The sequence below is a fragment of the Onychomys torridus genome, chromosome 1, assembly GCF_903995425.1.
Source record: "Onychomys torridus chromosome 1, mOncTor1.1, whole genome shotgun sequence".
NCBI lineage: Eukaryota > Metazoa > Chordata > Mammalia > Rodentia > Cricetidae > Onychomys > Onychomys torridus.
The window spans coordinates 46,136,774-46,159,615 of NC_050443.1; positions in this window are offsets into that span (position 1 = coordinate 46,136,774).

The following is a 22,842-nucleotide window of genomic DNA, read 5'->3' on the forward strand; positions in this document are numbered from 1 at the left end:
TCTGTGTCTGGGCCCATTTCAGGCGTTTGCTTTCTGAACAATCCCCTTGGTATGTGCCAAAGCAGCTGGCCTTGGGCATTTAATTAGTCATTTTAAAAACAAAAGGAGAGGTCGAAGAGTTCTTAACTGAGGAGAGGGGAGAAAGTAGGCCTCCTATTTGCCTCAATCCCAAAGCAATTCTCTCTGGGCTCCTTTGTGGTCACAAAGGCCATAATTCTGGAGCCAAATTTGGGCATCCCACAATGGTGGGTTCAAAGAGGGGTTTTCACTTCTAATTACCCCTCAGGTAGCCCCTGTACCTTTATCCAGTAAATGTGTAATTGGGAGTTCCTGCTTGGAGACTGAAGTCTCAGGCGACAACTCAAGAGAAGTTTCCCACTGGTCTAAATGGTCTTTTATAGCACAAGCTTCCAGATACAGGCCTTTTTTTTTTTTTTTTTTTTTTTTCCAAAGGCTTTATGTAGCAGCAGTTAATGGCTGCAAGCAAATACCCAAACCTCAGATCCTGACTGTGTGCCAAATTCTTTCCTGGAGGGGAGCTTCTCACAACAGTGTTTGTTCTAAGTTGCTCGGAACGGGGACTGTTTTACACCCATAAATAACCGCTTTGAGGGGAGGAGGGGACAGGTGAGCCATGGCAAGAATTTCTTTCCGAGAAGAGGGACAGTGAAGTTATTATGCCTGGAGAAATTTCCAAGGATGTCCCACATATTCCTTGCAGGAAATACCCTGTAATTTTCCTTCCTTCCGTGCCAATTTTCCTCACTTTTTATCTTAATGAATGAGGTTTGCTGCAACCCGTGTTAGTGCTGGCCTCTTTAGCATTTTTTCCATATTGTTATTTGGAGACTGGGTTCCATTCAGACTCCTCTCCGCCTACTCGTATGGTTAGGTCGGAACTGGCTGTCCAGATGGCATCAGTGGACAGGGGACACCGGCTGTGATGTGTGGAGCAGCCAGAGTCCTGGGAACCACCAGCTTGATGGAGTCAAGATGAAGGTGGGCCGGAGGGCACTGGACTCTCAGAGAGTGTTACGGAACAAGGGTCTCCCGTTATCTCACTGAGGAGTGGAGGGTTTTCTGTTACACTTTCTTATCAGCAGTTTAAGGAGAGCTGGGGAAATGGCTTAGGTTGAAGTGGTTAAAGGCCGCATGCTTGGAAAGAAATGGCAGGCCCTAGATGGGGCCTGTTACCTGAACACATCCTCAGAAATCAGCAGACTGGCACTGCTGTGGGAGCCAGCCTGTAAAGTGAGGCCAGCCCCGCTTCATGGGTCTGGGATACCATGAGTCGGGTCTCTGGTCCCAACTTTGCTCCAATCTTGCTTTGTTATGGGATTCAACTCATTCACCAGTGGCCGTGTTTTCTCCGCCCTCCCCCTCCCCACTCCGCCCCTGCACAACCCTTCTGCCCACTGGCACCTCGCTGACAGCCCCATCCTTGCCGTGAGGAGAAAATCAAAGTTAGGGAAGGGCCTGGCATGGACCCATGCTCTGTAATGTAGTGCTAGCAATTTGCTGGCCCAATACTTCCCACGACAAGACTAAGGAACCTAACACTTGGTTCGAAAAGGCCCTCACGACTGGCTAACAAGACTAAAGAAGCAGAGTTGAGATGCAGTGAGGCCCAGCACAGAGACAATAGGGGTGAGAGGGGCCAGGCTATCTTCTCAGGCCTGCTCCTCCTGGACTCCTACCCTTGCCATTCCTCCTGGCCAATTCTTCCATCTCAACTGGGGCAGGACTCCCCTCCCCACCCTGAAGCTCTTCATTCCTATGGACACGATCCTTCTAGAATCCACTCTGGCTACATAGACAGAGGTTTTTATGCCTGCCTCTGCTTTGGTTTCCAGCTCAAGTGAGGCCTCCTCCTGTGCCCAGTGGACACCCACAAACACGGGTGGGGGATGTTGTGAGTGGGGTCTGGGATGCAGGAATGACAGATATGTACAAGAAGCCCACCATGCCCCCATGCTGGGATAGTCTCTGGACTGGCTTGGGAGGAGGCTGAATGCAGAGATAATGCTTGTCTCCTCCCCTAAGGTCCTGTCACTGTGCCCTCTGGTGGGTTCAAACAGTAATCAGAAAACCAAGGGTTTGCCCAAATTGGACACCCACCAGGATACTGTTTAGGTGCAAAGGTGGGCAGAAGAGAAGAGAAAGGAGTATTGGGTTGTGGGGAGGGTTGTCGGAGGAAGCCTTCCACTCTCAGGCAAGTTAAGGGGCAGAGTGAGTTGGGTTGTGTGCAGACAGCAGCCAGTCAGAACTTAAGGCCGGGGCCACTGAGACGGCTCAGCGGGGAAAATGCCTGCATTCAAGTCTGGTAAGTCTGCGGACCTCAGGTCCGTTCAGAACCCGCCCGACAGAAGGAGAGAACCAGCTCCTGCTAATTGTCCTCTGACCTTCAGATACGTGTCATGACACACTCACACACACACACACACACACACACACACACTCACACACACACACACACACACACACTCACACACTCACACACACTCACACACACTCACACACTCACACACACACACACTCACACACACGCACGCACACGCACGCGCGCACACACACTCTCACACACACGCACACACTCTCACACACACTCACACACACTCTCACACACACACACTCACACACACACTCACACACACTCACACACACGCACACACGCACACGCACACACACTCACACACTCTCACACACACACTCTCACACACACACACACACACGCACATGCACACACACACACACACACACACACACACACACACACACACACACACACACGTTAGTTAATTGATTAATGGAGCAAACAAAAAGTCATAACCCAGATCCTGACCACAGCCGAGTTGGGCATTCCCTTTAAACCTAGGGAGACGAATTTCAAGAATCCTATAAGGCCCCCAGGGGCTCGCCCTGTTCAGACAGAACAATGCTCTCAGAGCTCAAGGAAATACCCTCTGTGTGGCCAGCAGAAAGAAGGCCTTTGGGCTCTGAGAGGAGAATGGAGATGTGATGGGCCCCAGGGTGATGCCCTGGCCCCTCAGTGCCCAAGCTCGACAGTTCTGTTAACCATTCCCTGCTCCACTTGAAGGAAGTGTCTCTTCCTCTTCCCTGTCCACTGAGATCCTCCCTAATGTCTGCTATGTTCCTCCCGCTGGCCCTCAGCCTGAGGACCCTCATGACTCCACAGTCCTGTCTGTAGCTATAACACAGTTATTTGTACACATTAGGACATATGACTGTGTTTCGTTCATCACCGGACCTCCAGCACCTGCCTGAGAGCCTGGGTCACTCACTGGCTCGGCCACCCTCTAAGCAAGGGCTGCATGAGCAGTTGACCCTGAGTTGAGGTGGATAGTAACAACCTTGCCAGCGAGTCTCATGCTTCTGGCCCAGCTAACATCCTAGAGGGGAGGTGGGATTGGACAGGTACACAAGCAGACAAGACAGCTTCAGAGTGTGGGCTATAAACAAAAGACGCAGAAGCATGGGGTGGTGGGGAGGTGGCTGTGGCCTGGGTGGCTGGGCAGGGTGTCTTTGAGAAGGCAACATCTAAGGTATGACTGACAAGGTATGATAACAGAGGAGGGGTCAACCAATGGAGGAGGCAGAACCTGTGGCAATGGGCAGGGATTTGGAGAGGATTTTGTGTCCTGGAGCCTTGACCTCTTGACTGTTTCCTGCCTCTCAGGTGTACCCCCATACCCTAAAGTGATTCAGTCAAAGAGTAAACCCAGGTGTTCTTTTGTAAGGATGAGGCGAGGAGAGGATTTGTAGTCTGACTTTCCTTCAGGCAGCCAGCTCACAAATAACAACATGGAGACTTACTATTAATTATGAAAGCTTGGCCTATAGCTTAGGCTTGTTCCTAACTAGCACTTATAACTTAAATTAACCCATTTATTTTAATCTATATTCTGTTGTGTGGCTTGTTACCTTATCTCTTTTTACTATCCATGCTGCTTCCATTGAGTCTGACCGCCAACTCTGCCTTTCCTCCTCCCAGAGTCCTCTCTGTCCCTGGAAGTCCCACCTAATCTCTTTCTAGCCATTGGCCATTCAGCTTTTTATTACGCCAATTACAGCAATACACCTTCACACTGTACAAATATCCCACAACAAGGATTCGAGCATCCTCCTCAAGACTGGGGCCCAGAGAGATGGGCAGTGAGAACTTCTCTAGTCCTCACCTCTCCCCAACATCATCAATGACAGACCAGGAGAAGGAGAGTGTTGGAGGTCCATGCCTTCCCCAACTCCCAATTTGCAAAGGAGGAGGAAGAGGAACTCCAAGAATGAGCTCCCTATTCCAACAAGACATTGCAGTCCTGGGTTCCTATGCCTGCCGCTAGCAGAAACACCAAGTGCCCAAAGTGACTGTCATATAAATACATGCTAAACCTTCACCCATGGAGGATCCAGAACCATCTGGGCAGTTGGGGTCCCTCAACTAACATTTCCAGCTTCAAGGCCTCCCAGGTTCCTGGTAGTCTCTTTGTGCCAGGGGAGATGCTCTGTCCACCAGGATCTGTTCCCATAGTGACTTGGATTCTTGGGCTCTCCTCCAGGCTGTCCCCAGAGGCTGGCTACCTGTGAACCCTACGTTCCTGGTGCCCAGGTGCATGGTGGGAGTAGGTTTCTGATGGTTCTTCCTACTGTCTCTGAAGCCCTTCCCCTGCTGTACTCCCAAGCAGCCCAGCCTAGCTGTCCACTCTGCCTTCTGAGTTCCCATCCCGGAGCAGCACCGCTGCCTAGACCTGGATCCCTACACCAGTCCTGGGCCCTCCCTGAGCACCGGCTACTCCGCTCCCCCATGGGACCCTGGACCCCTGTCTTGCCTCTGAAGGTCTGTATTCATGCCCTGAAAATAGATTCTCTGCCTCTGGCTTTGCTGTCAAGCTCCCTGAAGTGACTTGTGGTCCCTCCACTGGAGAGCTGAGACCTCTGACCCTCTTCTTCCTCCCCCATGCCATCCTCCCGCAACATGCCCCCTGCCACTTGGGGATGCCCATGCCTAGAAGTGGACACGGAATTGCACTTCCCTGATGCTCTAGCACCCTTCTGGAATCTGCATTGTGAGCCCCAAGTAGAAACTAACACTGGAACCAAATTACAATGATTTTCTTGGGTTTCAAGTGTTACAAGTGTTTAGATCAAGAAAATACTGGGGCTGGAGAGGCAGCTCAGTTGGTAAGAGTGCTTGTATGAGGAGTTGAGTTCAAATCCCAGCATCTGATAAGAATAGCTGGGTGTGGTTGTGTGCCTGTGGAGAACAGAATCAGGGGGATTGCTGGGATTTTACAGACTCGCTTTAGATTCAGCGAGAGACCCTGAATCAAAGGTATACAGTGAGGTGATAGGATAGTCAGACTCCTTCTCTGGCCTGTCTGTGTGCGCACAGGTACACGCACCTGTACACACACTTGTGCATACACCACACACTCATACAAAGCGCTCTCTCTCTCTCTCTCTCTCTCTCTCTCTCTCTCTCTCTCTCACACACACACACACACACACACACACACAGAGGCCACCTTGGTTCAGACTCTCTGGAAATTCAAACCATGGCAAATAACAAGAAGCCTGCAAAGAAAATGAAACCTTGTTCCCCTCTGTTTCTACTGAAGTCTGAATCCTGAACAAAGAGGTCTCGCTCAGTTATGAAACTTTCCTGACCCCTGACGTTGGTGGGATTCCGTAGAGGATTTGTTAGCGAGAAGTAAGGGCAGATATAAAAGAGAGGGCATACCAGATACTGCCGGGTATATTTGAAATATTTGGTGAGGCTCCCTCCACCCTACAGCTTCTGAAGACAATCTGCAGCAGGTCGTGGCCTTGGCTGCTGTATTCCACAGCCACAGTGTATTTGTTCAATGTGTGGCAACTTGTGTTTTGAAAACTCAAAATTCAAAAGTTCACATGAATATTTTAGTACCATTCTTAGCTGCAGGATTCCAGGCTAAGCTTCTTAATTAACCTCATTTCTGCAAGGTGTTTGAAGATGAAAAGTTTGGTCAGGAATGTATTAGTGGCCCAGCAGGAGCCCACTCCCACCTCAGCACACACATGTATCCATAATACCCTTCACAAAGGCTAACCGCAGCCACCTGAAACACAGGACAGAAGATACCCCAGCTGGGAGCAGGGCCCCAGTGCCAGGGCTCACACCCCTTTCCTGCTGCCTGTGAACTTGCTCCAATTCCTGCAGGGCAACAAGGCCTGGGCTATTTGGGCACAGTGACCTTGAGTATATGCTGTGACCCTTTTTCATTTGAGAAATTCATATTGCTTTTAGTTTTATAGCACAAGCAATGCCAACTTATTGTTGAAACATTAAAAGTATGAATAAGCCATAGTTTGCTAACTCCCAGCACTACAAAGGGAAAGGGAGGCAGATCTTTATGAGTTCAAGGCCAGCCTGGTCTACAGAATGAGAGCCTGTCTTGGTGGGGGCTGAGGCAGAGAGATGGAATACAGAGAGAGACAGAGACACAGAGAGAGACAGAGACAGACACAGAGAGAAGATGAATTAATGAATTATGGGAAAACAAGTCCACAGCTGCCCCACCCTCTGTTCAGATATTCTGAAGTTTCCTCCATTTACACACCCAACCATGTCTGGCCCAGATGCTGCTTTCAGCTGTTACAGCTGAGAAACAAATTACTCCAGAACTGAATGACAGGACCAACAGCCATCGATTATCCCAGGCCAGGAGAAGAATTTGGCACAAGGCAGGTGGCTCATCTCTGCCCCATGATGTCTGGTTCTCAGTCTGGAACGCTGAGATGCTCAAAGTCACCGGAAGGCCCTTCTTTCCCATCTCCAGCAGCCTGGTGGCCATTGGCCCCTGTCACGTGCTTGTGGCTCCCTTACAACATGGCAGCTGGGTTCCAAGAGTTGTCTCAAGAGAAAGGTGGCCTGATGGAAACAGCTCTTCCAACTAGCTGCAGAAATCAAATCATAGGTATCGCTGCTTGCTCCATCTCCAGTTAGTGCAGTGGTTGGTTCTCAACCTTCCGATTGCTAGGACCCTGTAACACAGTTCCTCATGCTGTGGTCAACCCCAACCACAAAACTGTTTTCATTGCAACTTCATAACTATAATTTCACAGCTGTTATGAATCATCATGTAAATATCTGTGTTTTCTCATGGTCTTTGGTAATGCCTATGGAAGGGTTGTTCAACCCCAAAGGGGTCGCGACCCACAGGTTGAGAACCACTGTATAGGCCAACCAAGCACTACAGCCTGACAGGTTCAAGAGGAGGGAAGCAAGCTTTCACCTCCAGACAGGAAGCAGCAAGGTTCTAGAAGAGCCTCAAGGATGAGAAACATTCTGGGCCGCTTCAGAAAATATGCCGTGTTAAACATTTTAAGAAGTTTTATTCTTGTGTGTATGCATGTGTGCATGAGTGTGCATGCAAGAGTGTTTGTGTGGCGTGAATGTATACCACATGTGTGCTGATGCTCAGAGGTTAGGAAAGGGTGTCAGGTCTTGGGAACCAAACTCAGGGCCTCTATAAGAGCAGGAGGTGCTCTTAACCACTGATCCATCTCCTAAGCCCCAACTGCCATGTTAAATTTTAATATTACCTTCATACTACCCAATCATATTTTAAGGGAATTCATTTATTCTTTGGCGATTTAAAACATCAATACAATATATTTAAAGCAGACCCGCTTCTTGCTCCCCCACATCCAATTCTTCCTGGTCACCCCCTCTCACCTTCTCAACTCTGTCTTCAGAGTGGCAGCCTCTTTCCCTTCTTTCCCTTTTAACCCGCTCAGTCCAGTTAGGGCTGTCCATGTGTGCATGAGTGGAGAACACTACCCTCTTTTACCAAAGACTGACGGTCTCACAGTGTGATGTCTTCACCTCATGTCCATAGCTCAAAGACACGAAATGGGGTACATGTAGACTCCTGTTTGCTATCCCCCTACCAAGCCAGCCAGCAGTTGGAGGATTTCCTGTACCTTACTAGCCAGCAGCGCCCACACTCTCAGAGGAATCCTGTCTCCTAACCCATTGCCAAATATGAGTTTTCAGCTGACTCTTTCTCAGGATGAGTTATTGATGGTTTCCCATGTCAGTCTTTACCTGGATGGCTGCATGGTTCTTACATTTATGGTCATGCTGTAGTTTAACCAATAATATATGGCTGGAATGTCAGTTTTTTCACAGTTCCCATTAAGGAAAATTGAGTGGTTCTGGGTAGATGCCTGACCAAGCATACATCACCACAGCCCACCTTCCGAAAACAGTTCTATGCTTTTATCCCCAGCCCCAGACTTCTGAGGAACCACAATGGGGCAAGCCAGCTGGGCAGGTGTCACTAGTTAGGAATGGAATAGAATCTTTAGCTACATGGATTGACCACCCCAAGTTTGGCCTGGGCGACTTGGAAAAAGCGGATTATTCTGTCAGCATTTTGGAGGAGGTATTGAGATTTGAACCCAGGGCCTTTTGCATGCTAGGCACCTATCTACCCCTGAGTCACATCTAGAGCCCTCTTTTGATTTTTAAGTTTTCAGCTGCCCAGGCTGGCCTTGAATTTGTAATTCTCCTGCCTCAGCTTTCAAGTAGCTAGAATGACAGGTCTACTTTTCTATGGCTGTGATGAAACCTAGTATCCAAAAACAACTCAGATGAGGAACCTGTTTGTTTGGCTTTCACTTCCAGGTCATGGTGCATCATTGAGGGAAGTCAGAGCAGGAATTCACAGCAGGAACCTGGAGATGGGAATGAAGCAGAGACCATGGAGGAGTGCTGCTTACTGGCTTGCTCTCTGTGGCTTGCTCAACCACACTGATCAATCAACACTATGCCTGCACAGACTTGCCTACAGGCTAATCTAATGGAGGTCATTCCTTAAGGGAGATTCCTTCTCTCCAGATGACTCTAGTTTGTGTCAAGATGATAAAAAACACACCAGCATTACAGGCCTGAGACACCAGGTCCAGCTTTGTTATCTTACGTCTCTCAGGTATGAATACCACGCCCCAGGGCAGAGCACAGGCAGAAGTATTGCAGTCCGCTTCTCCTCCATCATACCTTTCACGCCAGCTTTCTCAGAGTGGGTGAGGCTTGCCACCTTCCCAGGTCCCCTTCGCAATGCTTATGCCGAAACTGACCTTGTGATTGAGCGGCCCAGCCTGGCTTTATAGACTCTCTTTGTCTCCTAGTGCTAAGTATTTCCTATAAGGTGTGGTCCTATTTGCCCACAATTATGCAAGATGAAAGGTTGGGAAGAGGAGAGTGAGGAGAAAAGAGGGAGAAAGAGGGGGAGGCAGTCAGGAGGAAGAGAGGCGCCATTGTTCTAATTTTGCCAGGAGGGAAGTGAGGGCTTGTGGAGTCATATATCACCAGTTGGTTTACAAATAAAGACATAAGAGGCCACTGGTGTTCAAACACAGGATGCAGACGTTCTGTCTGCAAGTCTTTTTTTCTAAGGAAAATTAAATTCCAAAAATATTTGTACTGACTTAAAAAAAATGTTTCTCCTCAAGTCTCCCATTTTTAGCTACATTCCTCATTTGTGTGTTGAATCCTCTCTCTCTCTCTCTCTCTCTCTCTCTCTCTCTCTCTCTCTCTCTCTCTCTCAAGTTTAAAAAGGAATAGAAGCGATCCACTAAAGCCAAATCCAAGATTAGCAAGAATGTCCTGTAAATGGAAAGAACACACTGTGTGGAAAGTGAGAGGAAGTGGAGAGAAAGCCCTTCCTCCATGAGACGACATGGGAAGCCACGGCATGGTGGGAAGGCTCCCTTGGAGGTGAGAATAAAGGGAACACACTGAGAGGGGCTTAGAACATGGAAGACAAGCCCTGATGATGGGCGAAATGAGCGTGAGACATCCTGCAGTTCTGAGAAGCAACAGGCAGGTGAGAATGTAGCCTACAGATGTCAGTCTTTGCCCTTGCAGATTTAAAGAGGGCACTGGTAGGCAGTGACTTTTAGTGATGCAGAGCCTGGAGCGGCCAGGTGGGCAGGCAGGCCTGGGTACCACCTGCTGATGGAGCCATCATCCCTTGGGGGTGCCCCTGATGTTATGTGGTGTCACATTGCCACTGCAACAGGACTCACCACCTCTTCCACTGCCGCCTGTGTTGGGTAGTCATTGTGACCCTGTCCCCTTCTAGATACTGAATAGCCAACTCCTGCAGAGGCACCTCAGTGGGCACAGGGCAGATTCACTGTGAACTCCAGCATTAGCTATTTTTCTTCTTGTTGTAACAAAATACCTGACAAATTTAAGAAAGGAAGGACATATTTTGATCCACAATTTGAGGGAACAGTCCATTGCAGTGGGGAGCACACTGTGGCAAGAGGTGTGAGGAAGTCGTGAGGCGCAATGGTTACACTGCACCCATGGTCAAGAAGCAAAGACAGATGAATGCATCTTGGCCTGCTTTCGCCTCTATATTCAGTCCAGGCCCCTAGTGTATGGAATGGCACTGCTCACATACAGGGTGTGTCTTTCTACCTTATGTAATCCAGTCTAGGAGCTCCCTTTACAGACATTCCCAGGGCATGGTCACCTAGGTGTCAAGCTGTCAATCACTATGTACCCTCACAAGTCTATCCCTTGTCAGCCTGACACCCAAACACACCACATTTGAGCCATAATCTTCCTCTGCTGGTCCCCATAGGTTCCCAGCCATCTGTTAATGCAAAATGCAAAAAGTCTTGTGACTTTTGTTCCCGTAGTCTGTAATAGTTCTGACTGTTTAAAAGTCCAAAGTCTAATTCTCTCTGAGACTCAAGGAAATCTCTTGACTGAGAGCTCCTATAAAATAAAAAACGAAAGAAGTACATCTGTAACTCCAGTGGGCAATATCACAGAATAACTGTTCCTACTCTAGTGGGAAGAATGGGGGCTCAGGGAAGAAAGACTGGACCAAGGCAACACTGAAGTTGTTTTGTAAACACCGAATTGGGAGCATATGATAGAATTTTCTGGGCTTCCCAGCGCCCCCATCTCCAGCTCTGCTGCCTGCAGTATACATACCCTCTCTATTAGTCTGGCTTTCTTCCTGCCTTCAGCTTTCCTTGGTGGACTTCCCACAGGCCTGGCATTTGCAACATGCTAGGGTCTCCATTGCACCAAAGGCTTTCTTTCCTTTCTAAGCTTCACACAGTGGTCTTTCTGGGGCTCCTTGAAGAGATGCTGAGCCTGTTACTCACTGATAGCTTTTAGTGACTTTGGTGCAAGCTTCCACAATTCTGTTACAAATGTACCTTCCATGCCTGTAAAACCGTTAGCTATGGTGGGGATGGAGTTCCAAACTGTCTTCACAGCAGCCTGGAAAGTTCCCTTAATCTTTTAGGAGTCTCAACTCAAGGATCAGATAAATCTGGATCCTTGGCTCTGATGCAGAAGAGAATTTCAAAATAAGCCAGCACAAAGCAGAGTTGGTATTTATTAGAAGACAGTCTTAGGGGCCAGGGCAATGGCTCAGTGTATAAAGTGTTTGCCCTTCAAGCTCAAGGATCTGAGTTTGTAACACCAGTTCCCACAAAGCACACAGGAGTGGAAATGCACCCTTATAAGTGTGGCGCTGGAAAATAGAGACAAGTGGATCCCAGTAAGTTGCTGGGCAGCCAGTTTAGGCCAAGAGTGAGCTCCAGGCTCAGAAAGAGACAGACATTCTCTCAGAATATAAGATGAGGAGCTGGAAAACTGCTTGCTACTCTTCCAGAGAACCTGGGTTCAGTTCCCAGTATCCACACTGGGTGAATCACAACACCTGTAAACCAAGTTCCATGGGACCCAAGGCCCTCTTCTGGCCTCCTCAGGCACTGCATGAACACACATAAACTTGGGCACACATACAAACACATTCAATAAATAAATCTCTAAACTAAATAAATATTTATTTATTGCTTTTTTTTTTCCAAGATAGGGTTTCTCTGTGTAGCTCTGGCCATCCTGGAATTCATCCTGTAGACCAGGCTGGCCTGGAACTCAGAGATCTGCCTACCTCTGCCTCTCCAGTGCTGGGATTAAAGGTATAAATAATTTTCTTTAAAAGAAGATGAAAATGGTAAAGAAGAGTACCCAGCTGTTGACCTGGGGCCTTCATGTGTACCTACTGGTAAGTGCACCACACACAAGTGTGCACACACATGCACTCATCACACACATGCCCACTCATGTACACACGAAGACACTTTTACCAGGCTATAAAAAGGTGGGTGGGTAGCAGAGCACACTAAGGTTGATAATAATGTTTACTTCATCTCACAGGCTGAGGATGCATTCTGTAATGTCAATGAAGGCATTGGTGACAGGAGCATGAGACAGCTGGTCTCATTGCACTCAGAGCCAGAAAAATAACTGAATTCTGGTGTTTGACTCACCTCCTTTTCATCCAGGTTGGGACCCCAGTGCATGGACTGGTACTATCCCCATTTAGAGTGCATCTCTCTACCCCACTTACCAAAATCTAGAAACTCCTTTACAGACATGGGCAAAGGTTTGTTCCCTAAGTAATTCTGGGTCCTGTCAAGTTGACAATTAATATTAACTATGACAGCCCCAAAGGTCCTCTTTGGCCCATTTGTAGGAGGGCTCTAGGAAGATTTTATGGTAGGCAGGCAATGTGTGGAAGGGGTCAGAGCTGAATGAGAATTGAGAGCCCCAGTTCTGGGTACATTTTTTTACGTCTTTATAAGCCGAAGGAGTTTGTTCTTGTTTGTTGGTTTGCTTATTTTCATCAATTTCACAAAAGCTAGAGTCATCAGGGATGAGGAATCTCAATTGAGAAAATGCCTCCATCATGTTACCTGTAGGCAAGTCTATAGGACATTTTCTTGATTCATGGTTGATGTTTTTGGTCACTGGATTGGTGGTCCCGAGTTGTATAAGAAAACAGGCTGAGTGAAGCCATGAGGAGCAAGCCAGTGAACAGTGTTCCATATGGCTTCCGCTTCAGTTCCTGTCTCCAGGTTCCTGCCTTGAGTTCCTGCTCTGACTTCCTCCAGTGATGGACTGTGATGTGGGACTGTTAGCCAAATGAATCCTTTCCTCCCCAAGTTGCTTTTGGCAATGATGTTTTATCACAGGAACAAAAACCCAAGACAGAGAGTTAGAGAGAGCAATACCATCAGAAGCATGAAACTGAGAGAGCTGCAGCTCATAGAAGTCCTTACCACAGCCTCACAAGGAAGGTACTAATAAGGATCCAGAGAGAGAGAGAAGGCTGAGTTGTTAGCCAAGGTCCCAGAGCCAGAGCATGGCCAGCTAGAGAGAGGCCCTCTGTCTAAGAAAGGTCAGTTTTCCCACCTTCCTTCTCTAGCCCCATTCCAGTTGTTCTCATAGGTCTATTCCTCGTCCAGATGAGATGGATGCTGCCAAGGGAGACTGTGGGTCTGGTGACTTCTGTACACCATGCCTTGCCTGATGTGCATTCAGGACACCATCTCTTGGAAAAAGAATTTGGTGGTCACAGCATGCACTACTGACTGGGTGTGCTGCATGGGGTTTGGAGTCACAGTTTGAATACAGCTTGGGTGTCTTCCCAGAGGTTCATGTATTAGAAGCTTGGTCCTCAGGGTGGCAATTGTGAGAGGCAATAGAACTTTTAACACATGAGGCTCAGTGAAAGGTACTCATGTCATTGGGTACACTAATCCTGGAGGGAATAAGCTACATCTCGTGGGACTCCAGTTAGTTCCTACCAGAGTTAAAAGGACAGAGATTGTTCCCGCTGTCTGGCTTCCTGTCTTGTCATGTGATCTCTCCCTTTTGTACACACTTGTGCCATGAAACCTTTGCTATCTTGTGACAGAGCCTAGGGGAGCCCTTCTGACATGGAATACAGGGGCCACCTGATCTTCAAGCTTCAGCTTACAAAACTGTGAGACAGATAACCCCTTTTCTTTACAAAATATCCAACCTCGGTCTCCCACCTGAGAAGCTGAGAACATGGTCTTTTCTTGGTCCCTGAAGCTGGGTGTCACAGCACTCAGAGTGGCCCCACAGTGGATGTCTCATGCTAGAGAGGCAGACTTTCTGGTAGCTGCTCAGCCCGCAAGGCTGGATGTTTCACCAGTCCCAGATCAGTTTGATCCCAGTCTGGCATCAAAAATCTAGAGGGTTCCTGGAGAGCCACTGGTCCTTAGTCAACAATGGAGGCCTGGAAATGTTGGTTTAGATATCAGTGAAGAAATCATCACCATTATCATCATTACCATCATCACCATAAGCATAAATCAACTCAGCAGCAATGGAAGACCGGATGAGCGGAGGATAAATGATCTCCCTTCTGCCATGCTCTTTTTCATCTGGGTTGCTATCTGGATGTTGCCACCCACATCTGGGATGGGGATTCCCATATGAATTAAAAGAATCAGGACAATTCCTGAGAGGAAGCTCCCTATTCCAGTGATTCTAATTTGTGGCCCGTTGACATTAAGACCCACCGTCACAGGAACTTTGTTATAGCAACATAAAAAGGACTGCTGTAAGGCGTGCCCCTCACTCTCAGCTGGTGAACTTTACCTCATTCTCCCAAAGCAGAGGTCATGAGAAGAGAGGCCTAAAGCTCCCACCGTGCACCCCAGGCTCTGCTAGTCCTCCCATCCACTCTCCCTAATGGTCAATGTCTCCTCTTGGTTCTAAGTCCCTTGCCTGAAGAAATACCTCCACGGGCCTCCTCCTGCCCCAGAAATGTCTGACTCTGTAGCCATAAGTTTCTCCAGTCCTACCCAGCCCCCCATCCCACAGCTGCTTATAAAATTGTGGGGGCCACCCCACCCCCACATTTCCCCAGAGTACTCTTGAATAGGAGCAGCAGGAAATATTAGATGGAAGGAGAGGAAAAGATAGAAAATACAGGATAGCCTCGAGAGGGCCTGGATCCTAATCCATGGGGCCTGGCTGTCTCTGCCAAAGGGGTTTTAAAGGAACGCCAAGGGGTGGAGCAAAAGACCTCCCTCCAGCACAGCCAAGTGCAGACCATCTCAGACACCTGCACTCAGGCCCATGATCCAATCATCTTCTTTATGCAGACCTGCTGGGTAAAGCCACTAGGAAACCTAAATGGGCTCCAACATAAAATAATCACTCAGAGGCTTAATATTAATGACAGACTATATGGCCTATGGTCAGGCTTCTTACTAGCAAGGTCATATAACTGTACTCAACCCATTCCTATTAATCTATATGTTGCCACATGGCCATGGCAATACCGGTCTATGGGCATCTTGTTGCTCCTTAGGCGGTGGCTGGCATCTCCTCTTACTCTCCTTTTTTCTACTGTCTCTTCAGTTCAAATGTCCCGCCTAACCTTATTCTGCCTCGCCATTGGCCAAACAGCTTTATTTATCAACCAATCAGAGCAATACATATTCACAGCATGCAGAAAGACATCCCACAGCATAACTCCTTGGATTACAGGCTTGAGTCATAAATGCATGGTTGTTTTGTTTCTTTAGTGTCTTGAAAGATGGTGTTAAAAAAAATTAAAGGATCATAGCATTAGGAAGGTTGAGAACCACTGGTCTAGCTGATCATCCCTTCCTGTCTCTAGTGAGGGCTCAGGGTTCAGTTGGATCCACTTCCCAGGATGAGTCCAGAGAATCTCTTGGTCTCAAATACTATCTGTGCCTAATGACTTTGTCAGTCTATCCTCTTGGCTCTGGGTTATGTGTATGTCCAGTTAGGTATAAGAGCCACACTGGCCAGTTTGATGGATCTTCCTCAGCATGTGTCACTCCTCAATCTACTCACTCCATAACGTGACAACCAATGTCCATCACTTGGACCACATGTGAACTGTCACAGTTCCCCTTCTTTTTTTTTGTTTTTTGTTTTTTGGTTTTTCGAGACAGGGTTTCTCTGTGTAGCTTTGCACCTTTCCTGGATCTCACTTTGTAGCCCAGGCTGGCCCTCAAACTCACAGAGATCCACCTGGCTCTGCCTCCCGAGTGCTGGGATTAAAGGCGTGTGCCACCACCGCCTAGCAGTTCCCCTTCTTTTGATCCTGTACACCATCCCATCTTCTTCTGTAATGAAAGATCGGGGCCTGAGTAGTTTATAAAGAAAAGTGGTTTATTTAGCTCCTGTTTCTGGAGGCAAAAGAGCATGGGCCTGGCTTCTGCTCCACCTTCATGAGAATGCCATGGCTAATGATATCACATTTGTGAGGAGTATGTGGTAGTGAGAGATCACACTGTCAGACCGGAAACCAGAGCAAGAGGGTCCAGTCTTGTTCTAAAACTACCATCTCTGGAGAACTAGCTCAGGCTCCCACAGTAACTACGTAATCCCTCCCAAGGGCAATAATCCCAGTGATCTAGCCAACTCTGCCCATTTTGAGGCCCACAGCCACTCAACCTCATGATACCAGGGACCAGGTCACTGACCCGTGAACCCTTGAGGTTCAAAGCACATAGGAACTGTGGGACCCCATTTCTCTTTTGCAATACTGTCTTTCTTGTGAGCACCACCACCCTGGCCCATCATCACTACTTCCTGCCTGGATCATTGCAAACAGCCTCGCCTTACTTCCCAGAAGCCCCATCTGTGTTGCGGCCACACATGGAAAGTGTGACCTGTTCATGCAGAGGTGAGAAGGACACCCTTCCTTTGGATGTCTCCATAGCTGCCGTCTCACACAGAGCAAAGCTCCTGCACTGGCCCCAAGGCTCCAGGAGCACCAGCTTCCAATGCTGTGCACCCCACACCTTTCTGGGTTCTTCTTCCCACCTCCCCCACCTCCGAGTTTCACAGTTCCCTCTCCAGGATCCTTGCACCATTGCGGAGAGCCCTTTTCAGGCTCACATTGAAGTCATGCTCGTTCCTCTCCCCACCTCCCCCCACCCCTACCCCCACCCCGCTCACTCTCATTGCTCCATGTGCATTTTATTTATTGGCCTATCAGTTTTACTTCTCAGATTGTGAGATGTTGACCCCATGGAAGCAGGAGAGTGTGTCTGTCTTGTCTACCACTGCATCTCTAGGGCTTGGAACAGTCTGTTCCAGCATTTCTGGTCTCTCATGGTTCCCATGGGCCAGCATCAAATTCAATGTGTTGTGAGACAAAGACCAGATCCTACCCAGAAGATGCATTTAGGGTGAGTCGTCCTAGTCCAATGAAAGCAATCAAGACAATCCCTCACAGACATGCCTACAGGCCAACCTGATAGAGACAATTCCTAACAGAGACTCTTCCCAGGGGTTTGTAGATTCAACTTGACAACAAATTTACCACATAAAGCATAGACAAGGAGTCCTGAAGAGAATCAAGTGGAAATGGGAAGGGTGCTAGTGGAAACATGGAGGCCAGAGATGACAGATGGGGCCTGCACATAAATGTCATCAACAGGAATGTGGAGGTGGGAAGAACAGCCTATGGCCAGGTGTGAAGAGGGAACAGGCCCAGGTGAGAGGCAATAAGCTTGTTCTGTACAAAAAAGGGAGCAGACAATGAGACTAAAGAAAGCCAATATGAACTAACATGTTAATTTAAAACACAGTGATGTTGAGTGTCAGTGCAGGCATGGTTAAGAAAAATGTGGTCCATGGAAACAATATTCAGTTGTAAGAAGATGGGAAATTGTCCCCAATGCTACGACATGGATAACCCCGAGAACACTGAGTTAAGTAAACCAAAAGCAGTATTGCACGGTTCCGTTAGTGAGGTTCCTGCTGTGTAGGCAGGGACAGAAAGGAGGATATGGTGGTTGTCTGGGGACCGGGAAGAAGGGTCTGGAGATTTCTAGCTCTGGAAGATGAGGAAGTTCTGGAAACAGGTGGCAATGGCTGGGCCGGTACCAGTGTGCCCTCTGCCACTCATCTTGTGCCGTTATCAATGGTGAATCTTGTTGCACATGTTTACCACAATACAAAAAATAAGAATTTTAAATTGACATCATTAAAAATAAAAAATATAATGTATTTTACATGGACACACACATACACTTTAAACATGCTAGATTATTAAGGGGGGTGGGCGTAACAAAGACTAAAAACAGACAAATGATCCAAGGCAGATCTCTCCCTGAATCTAGAGAATGACACTCGAGGATCACAGTCATCGAGCGGGGTGATGGAGCCCTCTCTGCAGGAGTTTCAGGGGTCATCACCCCACATCCTCCCTAGTGTAAGGAGTGGATGTTACATGAATCTTAAATGATCTTTTAATAAAAATCTCGGAGCCTGATGTTGGGGTAAATGCTGAAAGATCAGAGAGACAAAGGACAAGCCACTGCCACATCTCACCTCGACAACTCCATGAATCCTCTGACCCGAAGTCTCTGAGTCCTCAGCTGAAAAGCCTTTAGTTCCTGTCTCCTCACACCTTATATACCCTTTTCCACCCAGCCATTTCCCTTCCTTCCTAGTGTTGGGATTAGTGGTGTGTGTGCTCCCCAAATACTGGGAATAAAGGCATGAGATCCCAAGTGCTGGGATTAAAGGCGTATGACTCCCAAGTGCTTCGATTAAATGTGTGTGCCACCACTGCCTGGCTCTTTTTCTCTCTTTTTCCCTACACTGAGTCAATCTCATGTAGTCCTGGGTGGCTTTGAACTCACAGAGATCCAGATGGATTTCTGCTTTCTGAGAGCTAGGATTAAAGGTGTGTGCCACCACTGTCTGGCCTCTATATTTAATCTAGTGGCTTGTTCTGTCCTCTGATCTTCAGGCAAATTTTACTAGGGTACACAATATATCACCACAAGTGGGCTCCCTATTCCCTAGAATACCTCCAACCCCTTCAAACTCCAGCTTCTATCAGGGTCCTACTGGCTGCCTGACTGTCTTCTTTTCTGCTAATAGGAAGCCTGGACCCCAAGTGCCAGCTGCCACCCAAACCTTAACCCAGCCTGGCCAACCACCTGGCCCAGAGTCCTGCACCCATGGCTAGCACACTCAGTGAAGGTTATTCACACAGCAGGTGTCAGATGGATGGGAGAATGGAGGGGGAGGCTTCTCAGGCCTGGAACGTGAGCCCATGTTTCCCTGAAGCAGCCTCATGATTCAACAGGGGTCTAAATCCCGAGGAGCATAAAAATGGCTGCTTGCTCATTCTTGAATAACCGACGGTTAACGCAGATTGTCAACTTGACAGAATTTAGAGTCATCTAGGAGCAAGGCTTCTGGGTGTGCCTGTGAGGGATTGTCTTGATTGGGCTAAATGAGGGAGGAAAGCCGGCCCAGCACTACCGGTCATGACTTTCCACATCCTGCACCAGATGTGTGCAGCAAGCCACCTCAAGGTCCCGCTACCATGCTGGACCACACCCTTGTACTCTGAGCGGGAAATGAACTCTTTCTCTCTCGAGTGTCTTTTGTTGTGTATTTTATCGCGGAGACGGGAAAAACAGCTACACAACTACCAGACCTGTTTTTATTTGAAACTCCGATTCTGCTTGATAATGGAGGCCTCATGTCAGCCAGGGCTCAGCTGCATCCTTCCTTGTAATCAGTTCCGCAAGGCACAGCCGGGATACTGTGGTCCTGGTAGAGTGTCTGGTCACTCAGGCGAGCATGAGGACCACTGCCTCAGGAAGACGAGTTGCCACGAAGCCACTTTGGGGAGAGGACAGGTGAGTCGTTTGCATTCTGTGCCTGAGACTCAGAATGTTGACACACCCCTTCCACACTTGATGTCCCCCAATGCTTGAACACACATACCAAGCGCCTCCATGCTGCCCACCTGAGCATGTTGCTGAGTTTTGACTGATGTGAGCAATCCTAAGGACAACTGAGTCCATCTGGGGGCTGAAGAGGGAAGAACGGAAAGCATGTCAGGGTAGGCTGTGCCCGAGATGAGCAAGGCATGGCGAGCCAAGCGCTGGGAAGCCTTCAGCCAGGGAAGGAGATGCCCCTCAAATAGCAATGGAGGGCCACCTCTGACTGTCTCCAGGGGCTCCTGCCTGCAATACATTCTGGGGGAAGGGGAATAATAAGAGGATTTGGAGTGGTCTATAGGTAACTGAGTGCAGAACAGCTTTGAGAGAATGAATGACCCAGCGTCCAGAGCTGGTGGGTGACCTTGACCACAACCCTGGGACATGTATAGGTTGTTACCCAGGCTGAGCATGGCACTGCTTGCTACCTGTGCCTAGGACACTGGCTGGCTGCTTCAGCCTCGTGGGGTTGCCATGTGTGCTGGCAGTATAGTCCCCTCAAGAAGGCAGGGAGAGAACAGCTCTGCTGTCTCAGGAAAGCAAAGTCCTGCTTCCCACCAAGGAAAGAGACTCCCCAAATGTTAGAGGACCATTCTGAGGCTGGTGGCATGTATCGGTCCTTTTCCTATTGGTAAAACATTACACCTTGCCTGGGTAAGTGCTGAAGAAAAGAGGCCTTCTTCAGGTCGCTGGTGCAAAGAAAGACCCAAGGTTGAGAGGCCACATCTGGTGCTAGCTTTCTGCTGGCAGAGTGCCAAGCAGCAAAGGCTCTTACCCAGAAAGGCAAGGGAGCATGCATGTTTTCTGGCCTCTCTCCCCCTTCTTATAAAGCCACAGAATACAATGATGAGGGCCTCACTCTGGTGCCCAGATTATTTCTGTCCTCTCACTAAATTCCAGCCTGAGTTGTGTGTGTGGGGGGGGGAATTGAAACCATAGCAACAATCAAAATAAAAGTTGTTCAGATTACTGTGTCAATTCAATGGCCATGATGTCTCTAGACCCCGTGGGCCAGCATTTAGCTGAACTGGAACTCTAACTGATAGTTTCCTATTGTTTAATCTTAATCTCTTCAAATGTTCCTTCAGATTTCTAGGATTCAGAGCTATTCAGTGGACACAAAAAGATTAATGACTTCAATTTTAATACTCTAGACAGCCTACATCAATTGTTCTGAGAATGAATGAGTGACTGTGTGTGTGTGTGTGTGTGTGTGTATGTGTGTGTGTGTGTGTGTGTGTGTGTGTGTGTGTGTGTGTGTGTCTACCCAAACTTTAGCCCCGATAAACTAAAATTTATTGTAACAAATACTGTTGTGCAGGCCCCAGCTCTTCTCTGGGTTTTTCAGAGCACACTTCTGTTTTGGCCAGGTGTGCAAACAACTGGAAGGTTGTCAATAGGTCAAGGCCATCCGTGGTTTTTACCGGTTGGCAGCGGCGTGCCAGGAGGAGGCCAGGGTTGTGGGTGTAGGGTTGGGCAACTCTGTAATAAACACATTAGATGATGCAACAGGGCACAGGCTTCTTAGAGACACATGTGGTCTCAACTGTGGCAGGTTGGAAATAAGAACTCAAGGCGACAGTTTTCCTTGGTCTGGAACTGGGCCTTCTTGTAGAGTGCAGCTTAGGAGTGAGTTGTGCACAGTTGCCCCGGGGCCTGTGTGAGATTTTGATGAACATGTGCAAGTAAGTTGGGAAATGATTGTCGTAGGAGCAGAGTGGAAGTGAGACTTGAAGTAATGATGTGGGCAAAAGCCAGGCTCCTGGAAGTGGAAGCTGTTATGAACAAAGGTCTTATCTACCAACCCTGTACACAGGCTAGCTTAGTAACTATAGATACTCCAGTCTGGTGTCCCAGAAGGCCTCAGTGTGAGCTGGGCCACATGCAAACCAGTTTGCGACTCTGTTCCTTGGCTTGTAAGTACCTGGCTTGATGTGTGCTGTCTGACTAGGACACTGCATGGGGCCAGGAGAGCCTGGCCAGAGCCTGCAGGACAGAGGGCTGATGACCTAGCCAGCAGCCACCTCCCAGGCCCAGCTGCAGGGCTGGGTTTCCTGAAAACTGTGTGTCTGGAGCAAGACAGCTGACCCCTGGCTGTGTGTTTACGGATTTCACCAGGCTCTAGGGACCGCTGTGGCCTCCTCACTCCTGTGGCCTCGTGGTTGGTGATGTGGGCCCTCCTGGAGCTGCATCTCCTCATGGCTTTCAGCAAATAGGGGGTGTTTGTTCATATCTCCTGTAAACAGTTGTTTTCCCAGGGACTGCCCAGCTTGTGTTAAACATTAACAGGGAGCTGCTCCACAGCCGCTCTTGGGGTGTCTGTTTTAAATATTTAAGTAACTGCTCTTCCTTGTCCCGGAATGACATTTTGGCTCAGATTTGCTGTAACTGCTGTTGCTTTAAATTGTATGATATGCCCACCTCTCTCCTTCCCTCCCCCTCCCTCCCTCTCTCTCTCCCTCTCTCCTTCCCTCCCCCTCCCTCCCTTTCTCTCTCCCTCTCTCTCCCCCTCCCTCCCTCCCTCCCTCCCACTCAGTCCCTCTGTAAACAGCTGCCTCATTCACCTTCAGTGACAACACCATGGGACACGTTGGGTTCCAGATGTGTGACCTCTTGGGAAGCAGGTGGCTGTTGAGGATGATGGGGCAGGGGGTACACCCTGGAGAGCCAGGATTAGCAGCTATAATGAGCTGTGCTCTGCCAGTCTGTCTCCATGAGGCATTTGGTGGGAACCACGGGCTTTGGAACATTCTGCTTCTGCCTGGACTCAGTTGTGGAAAGTTCCTCTGGCCTCAGATTTGGGTTATTAGGGATCCACAGACAGGTGGGTTGGTTGGTAACTTCCCAGGTAAAGCTTGCCCCAGAAGGGCCACTGAAGCCTTTTCTAAAGTAAGCTATCTCTCCCTCCTTGTCTTCCCACCTCCTGGCCTGAGTTTAGGAGTAGAAGGCAGAGAGAGAACTTGCCCTTGCTTGGGCCAGAGAAGTCTAGCTTCAGTCTGTGAGATTCCAAGATTCTCTGAAGAGCTAGTGAGGTCACCTCAAGACTAAACTAATTTAAAGACACCTCCATTTGCCCCAAGGACTACCATGCAGATTTTAGCATAAAATGAATTCTGACCCTCTTTTAGTACCCTTTAGATCTTTTAGTACCTTTTTCCCCCCAAAAGCAAAAGGTGGTTGCAATACTGTAGTTCCTAA